Consider the following 15287-nt stretch of genomic DNA (forward strand, 5'->3'; position numbering starts at 1 on the left):
ATATTGTCCAAACACCTTGTACTTGAGACTGGCCGTGTCTCAGAACAGTTAAAACATAAAGTGCGCTATGAATCATGGTTACTATTTACTGAGCACTACTTTGTATCAGACACCACGCTAGGTGCTCATGCACTACAGATGGTTAAAATCCCCCAAGGCTGGACCACGGTCTTGGGGAATATCTAGCTCAATTGGCATAACACAGTCTATAAAAAAAATGTTCTACAACCGACTGTGGTGAGTAGTCCCTGGGGTGTTAAAGGCCTGAGAGCAGCCATCTAAGATACATCTACTGGTTCAGCCCAGCTAGAGCAAAGGAGAAGGAAGAAGACCAAAGACACAAGGGAAAAATTAGTCCAAAGGACTAATGGACCACAACTACCACAACCTCTACCAGACTGAAACCAGAACAACTAGATGGTGCCTGGCTACCACCACTGACTGCTCTGACAGGTATCACAGTAGAGGGTCCTAGACGGAGCAGGAGAAAAACGTAGAGCAAAATTCAAATTCACACACACACACAAAACCAGGCTTGCTGGTATAACAGACACTGGAGAAACCCCGAGAGTATGGCCCCCAGATACCCTTTTAACTCAGTACTGAAGTCATTCCTGAGGTTCACCCTTCAGTCAAAGATTACACAGGTCTATAGGGCCAACAATAACACACAGGAGGAACATGCTTCACAGTTCAATCGTGTGTACGAGGCTAATGGGCACACCAGCCTAAAAGCAAAGATGAGAAGGCAAAAAGGACAGGAAAAATGGATGAATGGAACCTGGGGTGGAGAAGGGGAGAGTGTTGACACATCACGGGGTAGGCAACCAATGTCACAAAACAATTTGTGTATTAACTGTTTAATGAGAAACTGATTTGCTCTGTAAACTTTCACCTAAATCACGATTTTAAAAAAATCCCAAAAAACCCAGGGTTGATGTTATTAACCCCGTTTTGTAGACTCAAAGAAATTAAGTAGCTTGTTTAGGATCACTGTCAGTAAACAGCAAAGCCAGATTTAAACCCAAGTTCTGTTTTCTTTTATAAATGTAAATGAAAGCAGTTATACATAAAACTATTAAAGAAATATGAAGTGTTATGGCAAAGACACTTACAACCCAGTTGTCAGTATATGATTTTTTAAAATGAAAAGAGGAAGAAATGTAATTTTGTTTTCATTTCTTCATTTCCACTGCCTCTGAGAACAGAGGTAATTTGTATTTCGATGTAGAAGCATCTGTATATGTATATGTATTGGCTAGCACCTGGTAAGCTGTAAGTAAACAGATGCTGAATTTCACTGATTCTCATAACTGGGCCATGTCATGGGGTATGGTAGATTGGCCCTAAATACAATTTAAAAAAATATTACTATAGTACTTGCTAAACTATTGCTGAAAATTCAAACACTCCTTAGAGTGTTGAGGGGTAAGTTAATTAAGAAGACTTTTTTTTTTTAATTTAATTTCTCAGTGTTCAGGAGGTTCAAAGTATAAATGTGGGCACTAATTTTTGGTTGCCAGTCCTTACTACCTCATTTAGCCACACTCTGCGTGATGATTACGCTGTTAGACCTCAAGACGCTTCTCAATGTTACCCAAGAATAATACTGTTGGGTCACGTTTGCAGCAGAGACATACTGTTGAGTTTAATTAGATGTTTAGTGTTAGTGATTTGGATTGTCTGGGCTAGGGCTAATACAGCACATACATTAAATTAAGGCTGCAGCTCCTTCCTTGAAAAGGAAATTCATTCCAACACCTGCCGCAACTACCCTTTTCAGCCGAGTGGACGAGGGTAGTTGACGTGTGACCCCTTCACCTCTCATGCACCACCATACCTGGGGCATTTTACTCAGAAATGTGCAGCCGTCCTGTTTGTTTGCTCTCTGCTCTGTTGTTCTGTTGTTTGTTCTGCACACACGGCTCTACGTATTTGCACTGAACACAGCTAAAAGCCCACAGCCACCGTGGCCTCATTCTGACATGTAAACAGCATCTGGGAGCGGGGAATCCTGAACAGTGTTGCTGAGTGTGAGGACTCAAAGTGGGAGCGTTATTTTTATTAGTATTCAATAAAGCCTGATTTGGCAAAACACATCTTTGAGATGCACTTGCGTGTTTCTCTCCCATTAGAGGTGGTTACATTTTCAGGAACTACCTTGTTTCTGAGTGCGGTCAAGCAGGAGGAGCTGGCTGGCTGAGAGGCCGGAGAGGGGATTTATGCTTTCAGTTAGAGGCTGAGCTTAACAGTCCTTTTAAATCCTAAAATTCTATGATTCTACTGGGAGGTTGTTGTGTGCTGTCAAGTCGATTCCAGCTCATAGTGGCCCTATATGACAGAGTAGAACGGCCCCATAAGGTTTCCGAGGCTGTAATCTTCACAAAGAAGCCCTGGTGGCTCAGTGGTTAAGAGCTTGGCTGCTAACTGGAAGGTCAGCAGTTCAAACCCACCAGACACTCCTTGGAAACCCTATGGTGCAGTTCTACTCTGTCCTATAGGATTGCTATGGGTCCACGGCAACAGGTAACCTTTACGAGAGCAGATTGTCAGGTCTGCTCTCCCATGGAACCTCCAGGTGGGTTCAAATCACCAACCTTTTGGTTAGCAGATGAGCACTTAACCACTGTGCCACCAGAGCTCCTTCTGTGGGGAGGAGGAGGCAGCAGATATTTATGATACTTCAAACCCACTGCTGTTGAGTCAATTCCAACTCATAGCAAACTTATAGGACAGAGTAGAACTGCTCCATAGGGTTTCCAAGACAGAAGCAGACTGCCACATCTTTCTCCCTTGGAGCCACCGGTATGTTGGAGCCACTGACCTTTTGGTTAGCAGCTGAGCACTTTAACCACGGGGCCACGAGGTCTCCTCTTATGACAAATAATTCTAAAACAGTTACTTTGGCAAAGGTTTATAAAATAGCATAAAGTAGAACTATACGATTTTTTTCCTGAGTAAATAATTGACCGGTAGTGCTAACTGGCACTTTAGACTTCCTCAGCTCCTGCCATGGAGACCACTGGGTTTCCATGCACTGTTAGAAGGCTACTGGGGACTCTTTTGAGCAAAGCCTGAGTGAAGGCCCACTTTTATCGAATTACTCAGTCACACCTTAGTTCTTGCCTTGTATATATGATTTTTCTTTATGCTCATGTCTCGTTACAACCCTCCGCTTGCCTCACTGTGACTTCAAGCTTCCCCTGAAAACAAAATCCATTTTCTCAAAGACTCTGAGGTGTTCGGCAAAAGAGCTTATCCTCTTGGAAATCAAGTCCTTCATTTGGAAATTGGGATGATACTCGAGACCTGTCTATCTCAAAGTCAAGTGGGGAAACTTGTTAAGGCTTGTGAGATTAAAGTCTTCCCTAATTTTGAGTTTGCACATCCCCAAAGGCAGAGAGGAGAGCACTATGGCTGAATAGGAAATTGTGGTCTCTAACTTGCTGGGTGGGTTTGGGTAAGCCATCTCATCTTCCTGGACTTATGATCCTCATCCCTTAAAGGAGGGAGTTGAAAAAGGTTGGTCTCAAAGATCCCTCCCAGTGCTTCCTGCTCTAAGGATCTCCTGCCCAAGAGAAGACACTTCCTACCCTTCCTAGGTGGCCACCTAAATCTTGACATAAACCTGGAGATCACTGGCTTTGGATACTTTCTCCACCCTATTAAAAGTGCAGGAGAAATCTCTCAGAGGTATGGGGAGGCTGCTATACCAGATGAGAAATCTAATGAGAAATGAGCAGAAAAGAGCTCAGCCAGGCTGGCACTTCTCCTGCCCCCGACTCTCTCTGTTAGGGGACCGTTCCTTGGAGCTGCAAGGTAGGGCCTCTGCTTGCATCCAGAAGTGGCACACACCCATTTCCCACCCGCAGGGCCAGCACCATTGCCCAAGGCCACCACCTCTACCACAACCACCAGGAGAGTTGCTATCAGCTTGCTGTCCTATCTCAAAAGTCTGAAGGTAGAGTTGTGGAATGAATGGGGTGCCCGTACCTGTGACTGTGACTGTGACCTTGACTAGGAAATAGAGATTTTCTTTGTAGATGTTATCAGGTAAGTTAATGGCCGTAATAGAATACATCCTAATCCTCTATGACTGGTGTTATAAAAAAAGGTGACAGACATGGAAACAGAAACACACAAAGAGGGAGGGCCGTATGCAAGGATCCGTCTGCCAGCCAAGGAACGCCAAGAAACGCCAGGGCTTAAGAAGCTGAAAGAGACAAGGTAGACTCTTCCCCCAGAGTGACAGAGAGGCAGTGCCCAAAGTCATACTTCTAGCCTGCAGAACTGTGGGAAAACTGTCTTTATTTAAAAGCAACCCACTTCGTGGTGTTTTGAGGCAGCCCCAGGAAACCAAGGTATTTCGGTTATGGAGTACTACTATGGGGCCCTGGTGGTGCAGTGGTTAAAAGCTTGCCTGTTAACCAAAAGGTCGGCAGTTTGAATCCACCAGCTCCTTGGAAACACTGTGGGGCAGTTCTGCTGGGAATCGACTCAACAGCAATGGGTTAGCTAGTTACTATGAGGCAGCCACTGTGCTGTACACTTTATGTATGTTATCTCATTTAATGTCACAGCATCCCGAAGATGTCAGCCATTACTATTGTCCCAGTTTTCTAGAGGAAGAAACTAAGATCATTTTACAATTAAGTGCCCAACCCCGTTTCCAAGGCAGGACTGTGAGCTTGCAAAGTTTGTGTCCTTTCCAAGCCACCCCACTGGGTCCCGTATGGTCCATTTGTGAAGTAAACACCTCAAAATTTTTCATTACTAGCGTTCTATTTTTAAAAAAGGAAATCTCAAGGAACTTGGGATAAAAATGTCTAGCGTAATGTTGTTGTTGTTGTTAGGTGCCGTCGAGTCAGTTCTAACTCATAGCAACCCTACAGGACAGAGTAGAACTGCCATATAGGGTTTCCAAGGACAGGCTGGTAGATTCGAACTGCTGACCTTTTAGTTAGCAGCAGACTTCTTAACCAATGTGCCACCAGGACCCCAAACTGGCAGTGCAGCCTTCATCAGCCCTAGCCTGGTGCTTCGCAGCCTTTGCAGGTTGGTGGCATTCGATTCCCCTCCTCTTGTAAGAGCTACTGGCCATCTATTTTTGAGTGAAATAAAATTAATTTCACTTTGAGAGTTCTTTGGAACATTTCACGACATTCGGTGATATAACTGGGGACATCCTGGAGTGTCACAAAACCAGAGTTGGGGATGAGTGCTCTAGTGACTGAAGAAGCAAATTAATTTTTCCCTCTGGTTTTCTTCGGATAGTTGTATGTGTGAAAACACAGCTTTCTGCGGCTTTTATTGTGTGTTTTGACTTCTTCCTCTTTGTTACCTTTTCTCCTCTTTTTTTTACTGTGTGTGGACTACTAAAAGAGCTCATTAATACACCTCTTAACCTAATGAGCTTTCTTCCAATGAAATAATGCCCCACGTTCCAGGAATTTGCAGGGTTTTAGAGCCGGGAGAAGGCTGTGATCTTCTGAACCACTCTGCTGCCAGGCTGAGCAAAGATGACTCATGAAACACACGTTGAGGTATAGGAAAAACAGCTCAGCAAGGTGGTACTCTGCCTTAATAACAGGAAAAACACATTTTCAAAGACTTGTGCTAGGTTTCTTTTGAAGACTCTGCTCATGGTTTTCAAGGTATCTGACTTGGCCTGATTGGATTCTGGAAGAAGTGGAGTTTTAGACGAGGGACCCTGTATGCTGACATCATGATGTGTTTGTAGGCAAAGCGAAACAGTTTCCTGGGTAAATTAAATATAAATGCCTAGTTCAGGGTGGCCCACTTAGAAGCTAAATCTCTTAAAACCTAAGCATGGCTGCTTTGTGACCTTTTAAATCTGCCATCTTTCTGTTTATCTGTCGCTGACAACTTTTCGGTCTGCTTACAGTCTCCTCCATGGCTCCTTGCTCCACCCATCGTACTTATCCAACGTTCAGTCAAATAGTTGTTCACACACTTCACACACTCCATTAGCACTGGTTAAGCCCGGCTGCAGACATGGTGCTTTCACCAAATGCTTCTCCATCAGCCAACTCTGTGACCTTAGGAAAGGTACTTAACCACCCTCAGCTTCAGTTTCTTCATCTGTTAAAATACAGGATTGGACAGAATCCCTCCCAACAATTTTTAAACAAGCCCTAAATTCATGGCGTGGACATTGACACACAATGTATTAACCATCCAAGTTAAGAAACAGATACAGCGTCAGCAGCTCTTTCTCAGCAGCTGATTTTGATGGCTATGGTGTCATAAACCGGCAGCCTAGGCAACCAGCCCGATGCAGGGCTGATTCTGCCAGTGCAAGAACACAAGTGCCACAGAAGCCCAAGAGGCAAACCTGATTTGCAGGTTGTTTGAGTTTTAGTTGTTCGTTTCTTGTTTTAAGATGCCTGGCATCTCGCTCACTCACTGTTTACAAGTAGAGCATTTAAGACCTGTTACTTAACACTTGGAGTCCCTGGGTGGTGCAAAAGAAAAACACATTTTGCTGCTAACTGTGAGGTTGGAGGTTTGAGTCCACCGAGAGGTGCCTCAGAAGAAAGGCCTGGCAATCTACTTCTGGAAAATCAGTCATTAAAACCGTAGGAAGCACAGCTCTGCTCTGACACACATGGGGTCACCATGAGTCAGAACTGATAGCAACTGGAAAGACTTAATAGGTCCATCACCTCAGTAATAGTCAAAACCAGATAGGCAGCCAGATGAGCAAGAGCGTGAACGGACGGCCACTTGTCCCCAGGGCCCGCTTTCTTGCTTCTCCCTTTTGCAGTAGGAGGCCCTGAGCTGAAATAAGCCCTTGTCAGCCTAATGATTGCCACATTTCCCAGACTCCCTTGCAGTGAGGTTTGCCCACGAGGCTGCATTTGAGCTAATGGGACGGGAGCTGAAGTGATGCGTGCAAGGGCTGGTCATCCCCTGGCTGGGAAATAGTGGCAGCTGGGATAACCTCGAAAACAGGTATTGGGGCCACCAAGGCTGCCCACCAGGCATGGACCATGTCCTCTGGACTGCTGGGAGAGAAATAAACTTCTGTCTTATTTATGCTGTTATTTTTTATGGAGACTTCTCTACAATAGCTAGTCTATATGCTAATACACACTTAGTTATGGAGTTGACAAAATAAACCAGCTTAAAAAAAAAAAACGAAACAAAAAAACAAACCCATTGACGTCCAGTCAATTCCAACTCACAGAGGCCCTATAGGACAGAGCAGAACTGCCCTATAGGGTTTCCAAGGAGTGGCTGGTAGATTTGAGCTGTCGCCCTTTTGATTAGCAGCTGGGCTCTTAAAAACAGATTTTTTTTTTTAAATCTTCTCCTAAATAAGCTTTACCCACCCAGTGCTGTCAAGTCGATTCCGACTCATAGCGACCCTATAGGGCAGAGTAGAACTGCTCCATAGAGTTTCCAAGGAGCACCTGGCGGATTTGAACTGCCGACACTTTGGTTAGCAGCTGTAGCACTTAACCAAACAAGCTTTAGGAGATTTAAAAAAAAAAAAAAAATTAAATATTAAAAAAAAAATAGTACTTAGAAAAAAAAATAGTCCTTAGGGAGGAAGGTAAAGAGGAGACATACTTATACTGTCTTTTAGACAGAAGAGGCTGAGGTGTCAGAAGATAGGGATGTGGCAGAAAAAAAATTAAGTGACAACAATATAACCAAACCCACTGTCACCCAATTGATCCTGACTCATAGCGACCCTGTAGGACAGAGCAGAAACGCCCCATAGGGTTTCCAAGGCTGTAAATCTTTATGGAAGCTGACTGCCACATCTTTCTCCTGCGGAGCAGCTGGTGGGTTTGAACCACAGCCCTTGCGGTTAGCAGCCAACTACTTTAACCACTGCACCACCAGGGCTCCTATTTTAAAGTGACAAGACCCTTAAAGACCTTTTTAATGTAAGGAGCTGCTCTTAGGTCAGGTGAAACTTAAGATGAAAAGAAAACTCTTGGATGTCGGGGAAAACCTACAATCATACATTTTATTTTGTTCTTTTGTTATCACAGTCTTACGACCGTAGAGTGAACAAAGGTTTTACACTCAGGCAAATTTGGGTTCAAATTGTAACATTGTCACTTAACTACCTATGACTGTGGCAAGTGACTGAAGCACTCAGTCTCAGTTTCCCTATCTATAAAAAGGGAATATTAATAGATGTTTCCTCACAGAGTTGGTGTAAAAATTGAAATAATGTATAGCTCAAGCAGTGCTTGGTGCATTGTAGGCACTTCCCTTGAATAAGGAACCGTTACGATTATCCTCGTTTAATCCGGGTCTGACTTGTAGCTTGGCAATGCTGCTACTGAAGAAGATTCAGTTGCAATCTCGCTAGCGTTTCCCTTTCTGAGTGAGCTGAGCTAGCCTGTCTCTGTAGGTCTTTCTGCCCAAGCAGCCACCTTAGAGCAAGGTTTGCAGTAAGCTCCTTATACTCCATTTGCAACTCAGGCAGACAGCAAGCAGGTTAGTGGCTTCCCGGGTTTTTGCACTGTGTGAGGCTGAGCCTGCCTTCACAGATGTTTACTGAGAGGCTTGGGTTACTGGGTACTCCACTCAGGGCTTAGAACTTGGTAAAATTACCTGAACCGGTCGTGTTCCCATTGCAGTCTCATTTGCAAACACAGAACCTTGCTCTCTGTGCTTCTCACTTGTAACGGGCTGCACCTGGCCCTTCTTTGCGGATTATTTCCTGAATAACACTTCCAGGACGCTGCAGATGCCTGCCTCAAAGGACCCTCGTCTTTCGGGGGCACTTTGCCTCAGCAAATCACGGTGCTTGCATTTGGAGGGAGGTGGAAGAATTTTAAACGTGTGTCACAGGACGTCTGGATCCTCTTACGCACTTTCTAGTTGCCCTTGAAAGATTTTTTGTGCAGGTTAAAGGGACAGCAAGGTTTCCTCGGAATCGGAACCTTCTTTGTGCTGCTTTCAGAAGTTTTTTGACTAGGATTATCTCTTCAGGAATCCCAACTGGGGAGCTGAAAGAAAGGACTACGCTTCCCATACTGTTCAATTTGCTCAAATAGATCCCTCTCATCAACCAAACTCAAATAAGCCCCAATTAAATCAAGTGAAATTGCTGACGAGGTGGTAAAAACACATCACCTGTGTATTCAAAGCTCTCCTCAATCTATGGCAGCAAGGGGTGTCCACATTTTTTAAATATCTGCATTTTTTTTTATTGTGCTTTAAGTGAAAGTTTACAAATCAAGTCTCTCATACAAAAATTTATATACACCTTGCTATATACTCTTAGATGATCTCCCTCTAATAAGACAGCGCACTCCTTCCTTCCACTCTCTATTTTCATGTCCATTCAGCCAGCTTCTGACCCCCTCTGCCCTCTCATCTCCCCTCCAGACAGGAGCTGCCCACATAGTCTCATGTGTCTACTTGATCCAAGAAGCTCACTCTTCACCAGCATCATTTTCTATCCCATTGTCCAGTCCAATCCCTGTCTGAAGAGTTGGCTTTGGGAATGGTTCCTGTCTTGGGCTAACAGGTCTGGGGACCATAACCTCCGGGGTCCCTCTAGTCTCAGTCAGACTATTAAGTCTGGTCTTTTACGAGAATTTGAGGTCTGCATCCCACTGCTCTCCTGCTCCCTCAGGGGTTCCCTGTTGCGTTCCCTGTCAGGGCAGTCTTTGGTTGTAGCTGGGCACCATCTAGTTCTTCTGGCCTCAGGCTGATGTAGTTTCTGGTTTATGTGGCCCTTTCTGTCTCTTGGGTTCATAATTACCTTGTGTCTTTGGTGTTCTTCATTCTCCTTTGGTCGAGGTGGATTGAGACTAATTGATGCATCTTAGATGGCTGCTTGCTAGCATTTAAGACTGCAGACGCCACTCTCCAAAGTGGGATGGAGAATGTTTTCTTAATAGATTTTATTATGCCAATTGACTTATATGTCCCCTGAAACCATGGTCCCCAAATCTCTGCTCCCGCTACACTGACCTTCGAAGCATTCAGTTTATTCAGGAAACGTCTTTGCTTTTGGTTTCGTCCACTTGTGCTGACCTCTCCTGTATCGTATGTTCTTTCCCTTCACCTAAAATGGTTCTTATCTACTATCTAATTAGTGAAAACTCCTCTTCTTCCCTCCCCACTCTCATAACCATCAAAGAGTTAAATATCTGCATTATTTTTGTCAACCTTAAATTCTAACGATGGCAATGTATGTATTCCAACTGAACTCATGCCAGCTTCACCAGGTATTCAGGAGCAGAGTAGCAAGGATTATTTATGGAATGCTTCCTGTGAGCCAGACATAGCACTTGTGACTTCACACCTACTAATCCTTGAAGTTAATATTGCAGTTATCTCCATTTTAAAGGCAGAGTAACTGAGGCCCCAGGACAAGGCCACACGGACAATGAGCAGCAGAGTGAAGATTCAGACCCAGCTCCATTTTTAAATTCTTGTCATTCCCAGTATTTCCTACTCCTCAGATTGGAGGTTTTCTTTGGATTACTTTACCTTATCTTACCCATTGTCATCAAGTTGATTCCGACTCATAGTGACCCTATAGGACAGAAGAGAACTGCCCCCATAGGGTTTCCAAGGAGAGGCTGGTGGATTCGAACTGCTGACCTTTTGGTTAGCAGCTGAGCTCTTAACTATTGCACCACCAGGGCTCCATTCTTTGAATTAGGCGGTTCCATTTTGTTACAAAACTGAAGCTCATATCCCAGAATTAACTTCGGTATTTTTCCCTTTATCACACTGGAAATTCATGACTCAGCAGATACCACGATCTTAAAACAAAAGTAGGAAGAGATGTTTTATGAGTGAAGTGCATTTCTTTTCTTTTCTTTTGGCAGATGGAATGGAAATAAAGCTTAATGAAATTTAGTAAAGTTCAGATTATTTAAAAATTTATCTTTTTGTCTGGATGTATCCTGGATATGCAGAAAGGGCCAGTTTCCCTTAATTGGTTCTGACAAATCAGTTCCCTTCTGCCAAACAATTTGTCTATATCCCAAAGGCCTTGACCCATTGCCCTTTGAAAAATACAGTAGCAGTATCGGACCCTTTTTCCCCTTCCCCTACCTCCCTGCTCCCCAGAATCCCCCCCCCACCCCCACCCCCACCCCCGGACAGCCCCAAACTCAGATTTCCTTAAATCCTTCCCCATGGCCAGTTAGCAGACAGTATGTCATTAAGGGCAATTACTTTGTGATGTCTCTTATTATCCTCCCTTCTGGCCCTCCCCTGAATTCCCACTGTGCCCACCCCCCCACCCCCCACCCCCATTTAGATTTTCAGATGAAGTGGTAGATAAAGCCTGAAAGTGAGCCCGGCTCACCTGGCCTGGGTGACATAACTAGGAGAGCAAGGCACACCTGACAGAATAAAAGGAAACAGTGCAGAGTGAATGGATGCCAAGAGTTAGGCCAGGCAGAAGGGCTGCAGGCCGGGGGAGTGGCACAGGTCCAATCTGCCCGTCTACAGCCACATCCTACCAGCCGGGTGGTGTGTGAAAAGACAATGAGGGGAACACACTGTCATTTGGGCTTAAAAAAGAAAAAAGCCTATGATACATTATTCTGGGGAGAAAATGCCTATTTGAGGGATATTTTTTAAAAAACAATTATTTATACATTTTGTCATTTTCTTTTTAAGTAGTTAAAATGTATGCTATCTACAGGAATCATCACAGAGGGTTCCTGACAGAACAGGAGAAAAATGTAGAACAAAATTCAAACTCACAAAAAAAAGACCAGACTTACTGGTCTGACCGAGATTGGAGGGACCCCTGAGAGTATGGCCCCCAGACACCCTGCTAACTCAGAACTGAAGTCACTCCTGAAGTCCACCTTTCAGCCAAAGATTAGACAGGCCTATAAAACAAACAAACAATACAGGTGAGGAAGGTGCTGCTTAGATCAATCAGTATACGAGACCAAATGGGCAACACCTGCCCAAAAGCAAAGCAGAGAAGGCAGGAAGGGACAGGATACCTGGATGAATGGAAATGGGAAACCCAAGATAGAAAGGGAAAGGGGGAGAGTGCTGATGGGATACCTGAGGTTACCAGAAGCTGGAAGCCACAAGAAAGACTCTCCCCTAAGGGCTCTAGTCTTGCCAACACTTTGATTTAGGACTTCTAGCTTCCAGAAGGAGTCCTTGGACGGTGCAAATGGTTAATACACTCAGCTGCTAACCAAAAGTTGGAGGCTCAAGTCCACCCAGAGGTACCTTGGAAGAAAGAGCTGGACATGGACCTCTGAAAAACCAGCCATTGAAAATCTTTTGGAGCGCAGTTCTACTCTGACACACATGTGGGTCACCGTGAGTTGGAGTTGGCTGAATGCAACTGGCTAGCTTCCAGAACTGTGAGACAATGAATTTCTGTTTCTTTGAGCTGCCCAGTTTGTGGGACTTTGCTATGGCAGACCTAGGAAATGAACATGTAGTTAGACATTTGATTTAAATATTCTCATTATGCCAAGCTAGCTCTTTTAGGAATTTATTTTCATCCATAAAATGTAGATGCTTGTAAAAAAAAAAAAAGTAAAACAAAAATAATCTAAAAAGACATTGGGGGCTGTATTTACGCAGTTAATCGGTATTACATCAACAATTCCCTCCCTGCACTGCTATTTGAAATGAATGTTATCATAGAAATGTCCAGCTTAATTATATACTTACTGTAGAGTGATCTCTGATCTGATGTATAGGATATTATAAGAAGATATAAACAAGTAGATTTTATTCCACATTAAGTGTCAATTATAGGTGATGTAGATAAGATGGTTTCTAAAGCTCCTAAGGTGAGTCCTATCCCGTCATCATTGGCATATTATTCATGCCCTGCCTCTTGGGAAGACCATTGGCCATGCACACACACACACACACACGCACATACACATGCACACACATGCACATACATGTGTACACACACATACACACACACACTTGCACATGTCAGTTGCTCTCCCACTCCCCCAAAATATCCCCTCAATTTTTTTATTGTTTACATTTTAACATTTAAAGTCAGCTTCCCTAAGATGAGATTATTGAAACCGCTGGTTTATACTTTTGTGTTTTTATAAGAGATCAATATAGTCTGAGCTGGATGGAAACTGCCACATAGGAAACAAATGCCGATATGATGACCTAAAAAAAAAAAAAAACCCACTGCCGTCGAGTTGATTCCGACTCATAGTGACCCTATAGGACAGAGTAGAATTGCCCGGCAGAGTTTCCAAGGAGCACCTGGGGGGTTCAAGCTACTGACCTCTTGGTTAGCAGCCATAGCACTTAACCACTATGTCACCAGGGTTTCCCTGATGACCTCAGGCAGCATCAATCTGAGGACCACAAGCTGCCCCCACTATTCTCCTTGCCTTGATGGTCTACAATTATCCTCCTCAACCATGATATTCACAGTCTCTCATAATTTTATCTTGCTTCTCAGATCTTGTCTTTAAATTGTTACCAGAGTTTCCTTCCCTTGAGTATATCCCACCTGAATTTAGAGACCATCTCAAGAATAGATTTGACACGTTAAACACAAATGGCCAAAGACCAGACAAGTTGTGGGATGGCAACAAGGACATGATACATGAAGAAAGCAAAAAGTTATTAAAAATACAGGAGAGAAAGAGAAGACCAAAATGTATGTCAGAAGAGACTCTGAAACTTGCTCTTGAACCTAGAGTAGCTAAAGCAAATGGAAGAAATGATGAAGTAAATGAGCTGAACAGAAGATTTCAAAGGGCAGCTCGAGAAGACATAGTAAAGTGTTATAATGAAATGTGCTGAGACCTAGAGTTAGAAAATCAAAAGGGAAGAACACCCTCAGCATTTCTTCAAGCTGAAAGAACTGATGAAAAAATTCAAGCTTCAAGTTGTAACGTTGAAGGGTTCTAGGGGCAAAATTTTGAATGACGACAAGAAGCATCAAAAGTAGATGGAATACAGAGTCATGTACCAAAAAGAATTGGTTGATATTCAATTATTTCAGAAGGTAGCATATGATCAAGAACTGATGGTACTGAAGGAAGAAGTCCGAGCTGCACTAAGGCATTGGTGAAAAACAAGGCTCCAGGAATTGATGGAATACCAATTGAGATGTTTCAACAAAAGGATATTATGCTGGAAGCGCTCACTGGTCTATGCCAAGAAATTTGGAAGACAGCTACCTGAGCAACCCACTGGAAGGGATTCATATCTTTTCCCCTTTCCACCAGAAAGTGAAAATTATCTAATAACATCATTAATATCACATGCAAGTAAAATTTTGCTGAAGATTGTTCAAAAATGGTTGTAGCAGTACAAGGACAGGGAACTGCCAGAAATTCAAGCCACATTTAGAAGAGGATGTGGAACGAGAGATATCATTGCTGATGTCAGGTGGGTCTTGGCTGAAAGCAGAGAACACCAGAAAGATGTTTACCTGTGTTTTATTGACTATGCAAAGGTGTTCAACTATGTGGGCTGTAACAAATTATGGATAACATTGTGAAGAATGGGAATTCCAGAACACTGAATTGTAATCATGAGGAACCTGTACATAGATCAGGAGGCAGTTGTTTGAACAGAACCAGGGGGTACTTCTGGTTTAAACTCAGAAAGGATGTGCGTTAGGGTTGCATCCTTTCACCATTCCCATTCAGTCCGAGAAGCTCGACTCTGTGAAAGAGAACGAGGCATCAGGATTGGAGGAAGACTCATTAACAACCTGTGATATGCGGATGAACTATATTTCAATTCTTCTTTCAAACCTCATTGGGTTCCCACTCGATAAGTAAAGCTTATCCCTCTTTTTGTGTGATAGGAACCTTTCCATAAATCAGCTTCAAGGTACCTTGCACACAACATTCTCACTACTCCCTTCGCATATTCCCTACCTTTCCAACAAGCACCTCCTTTGCACCAGCCTGGCAGACCCTCACTCTTTAGCCAGGAAGGCTCTTTCTCAACCTGCTCTGAATAGAAGAATCCCATCCCTTCCTAAAACGAGCTCAAAAATCACACTAATCAAAGACAGCCAATTACAATGGGCATTGCTTTCATTCTCTCACAGAAACACCTTTCTTCAATATTCTCCTTAGCCTCTTTCCCTACCTCCCAAGAACTCCAAGCACAACCAATCATGTCTTAGTCTACAATATCACATGGGTTTTGAAGGGTTTTAAAAATCTCTTTGTTTTATTCTGGCTCGAATTATGGTAGTTGTTTACTTACCTCTTTCCAACTGGATTCTAAGTGGCCTTGAAAACAGAAATTATGTCTTAATAATTTTTCCATATCTGGAGTTTTATTTT

The sequence above is a fragment of the Loxodonta africana genome, chromosome 1, assembly GCF_030014295.1.
Source record: "Loxodonta africana isolate mLoxAfr1 chromosome 1, mLoxAfr1.hap2, whole genome shotgun sequence".
Taxonomy (NCBI): Eukaryota; Metazoa; Chordata; class Mammalia; order Proboscidea; family Elephantidae; genus Loxodonta; species Loxodonta africana.